General features: G+C 42.4%; 1 pseudogene; it reads right to left on the bottom strand.

Annotated features, from left to right (window-relative positions):
- Positions 1–620: 620 nt before the first annotated feature.
- LOC127689609 (tubulin alpha-1 chain-like) lies at positions 621–1,549 on the bottom strand (annotated as a pseudogene).
- Positions 1,550–2,641: the final 1,092 nt, after the last annotated feature.

The raw sequence follows: 2,641 nt of genomic DNA, 5'->3' as shown, positions 1-2,641 counted from the left end.
GCTTAGTTGATTCATCTGCCTATCCTCCATCCCCTCTGATTCCTACAGCCTTTCCTGCCCATCTTCTGCACAGTTTCTTGAGGTGTGAATTCAAGCTAAAATAGGGATATACTTGGCTGGGTAAATTTCTTGTCCTTCCTTTTCCTTGTTCTCTACACAGGCTTCTCTCTCTCTCTCTCTCTCTCTCTCTCTCTCTCTCTCTCTCTCTCTCTCTCTCTCTCTCTGATGCATGTGTGTGTGTTAAGTACAGGGTTTTAAAGGTGGAATACTATTTTAAAGACAACTTCTTCCATTTCCTCTCTCCCCATATCCATTCCTATGCCCTCTTAGTTGTGCCAAGAATATGCTAATGAGCATCTTTATCTCTTTAGATGTTTTTTTTTTATTTCATTGAACATTCAGGAAAAAACCCTTGACTGTTACTGTCTTTTTTTTTTTTTTTTTAAAGACAGGGAGTATTTTATTTAAAACCTATCAGTGAAGTGGATGGTTGGGGTCTCTTACAAATCATTCATATTTAAAGCCTAAGTCAGTAACTATATGAAAGCACACATTGCCACATACAAATTAACTGATCAGACCACAACTTTTTATGTTGGAACAGAATTTACATTCCTGTGGAAGCAGCACCTTGTGACATTTAATTTAGTATTCCTCTCCTTCTTCCTCACCCTTGCCTTCCACAGAATCCACGCCAACCTCCTCATAATCCTTCTCTAGGGCAGCCATGTCCTGACGGGCCTCAGAGAACTACCACTCCTCCATGCCCTTACCCACATACTAGTGCACAAAGGCACACTTGGCATATATCAGATCAAACTTGTGATCTAGGTGAGTCCAGGCCTCAGCAATGGCTGTGATGTTGCTCAGCATCCACACAACTCTCTGGACCTTGGCCAGGTCACCACCAGGTACCACAGTGGGAGGCTGGTGATTAATACCAACCTTGACTCCAGTGGAGCACCAGTCCACAAACTGGATGGTACACTTGGTCTTGATGGTAGCAATGGCAGCATTGACATCTTTGGGAACCACATCTCCACCACAGTAAAGCAGCCAGCCAGCCATGTATTTACCATGGCAAGGGTCACATTTCACTATCTGGTTGGCTGACTCAAAGCAGGCATTGGTGATCTCTGCTACTGTAAGTTGCTCATCTTAGGCTTTCTCAGTAGAGATGACAGGGGCATAAGTGGCCAGAGGGAGTGGATGCTTGGGTAGGGTACCATGTTGCTCTGGAATTCTGTCAGATCAATATTCAGGGCCCCATCAAATCTGAGGGAAGCAGTGATGGAAGACACAATTTGACCTATCAACCTGTTTAGGTTAGTGTAGGTTGGGAACTCAATGTCAAGGTTTCTGCAACAGATGACTTCATTGTCTACCATGAAGGCACATTCAGAGTGCTCCAGGGTGGTGTGGATGGTGAGGATGGAATTGTAGGGCTCAACCACAGCAGTGGAAACCTGAGCGCTGGGTAAATGGAGAATTCCAGCTTGTACTTTTTTCTGTAATCAACAGAGAGCTGCTCCATCAGCAGGGAGGTAAACCTAGAGCCTATTCCCCCACCAAAGCTGTGGAAAATCAAGAAGCCCTGGAGACCAGTGCACTGGTTAGCCAGCTTGCGAATTCTGTCCAAGACAAGGTCAGTGATCTCCTTGCCAATGGTGTAGTGACCACGGGCATAGTTATTGGCAGCATGCTCCTTGCCCAGAAAATAGTATTTCCTGTCCAAACAGTTCTAAGAAATGTATTATTGGTATGTGTGAAGGGAGAGGATGTGCATTAACAGATTAGCTAACTAATTTAAAAAAATCTGCTGCTGAAATTCTAGATGAATATCCATGGTTTAATCCTCTCTAAGGATTCAGAAAAGTTAAGCAAAAATTAAATAGAGCAAAAAAAAAAGCCTTTACTTGTAAAAAATATATTAAATTACTTTCTTCTTTCAGTATCCACGTCAGGGCTGTTGCTGCTGTACACTGAATAAAGTAATCGAGGATTTTCTTTTTAAGGAAAAGAAGACACCATCTCTGTCATTAATGAGCTTGTAAGGCAAGTACATGCATATAAGGGCTCTGGTAATAATGTTCTAAGCACTCTATCCAAATTAGTAAAGCAGTTCTCTGAGTAAGCCTACAATGTGAGTACTATTGCGACCTCCACTTTGTAGATAATGAATGAAGCTTCGAGAAATTGCATAACTTCATAAATGCACACAGATGGTAAAAGCTCGTTTCACACCCATGCCCTGGAATTTTGTTTCCAGCCTGCAGGCACCTCCTGGTTTTTACCAACTATGTCATTTGGCAATATTTAACATACAATAGAAATATAAGGCAGAAAAAAAAGGGGGTGGGGAAAAAAGACAAACAAAAATAAAAGCAAGGAGCAGAGAACTCTGAAGGCCAGTGGAGCACTTTCCCAAATGTACTTCCATTTTGGGAGAAAAAGACAATCTGTGCTGCTGAAACTTTAAAGTTAGTAATGATCCTTGAAAATAATCTAAAGATTTTGTTATTGCTGGACCTTTAATCCCAGCACTTGGGAGGCAGAGTCAGGTGGATTTCTGAGTTCGAGGCCAGCCTGGTCTACAGAGTGAGTTCCAGGACAGCCAGGGCAACACAGAGAAAGCTTGTTT

This window comes from Apodemus sylvaticus, chromosome 7 (genome assembly GCF_947179515.1).
Source record: "Apodemus sylvaticus chromosome 7, mApoSyl1.1, whole genome shotgun sequence".
Classification (NCBI taxonomy): Eukaryota; Metazoa; Chordata; class Mammalia; order Rodentia; family Muridae; genus Apodemus; species Apodemus sylvaticus.
The sequence above is the reverse complement of the archived record's forward strand: the minus strand, read 5'-3'. Positions and strand labels throughout refer to the sequence as shown.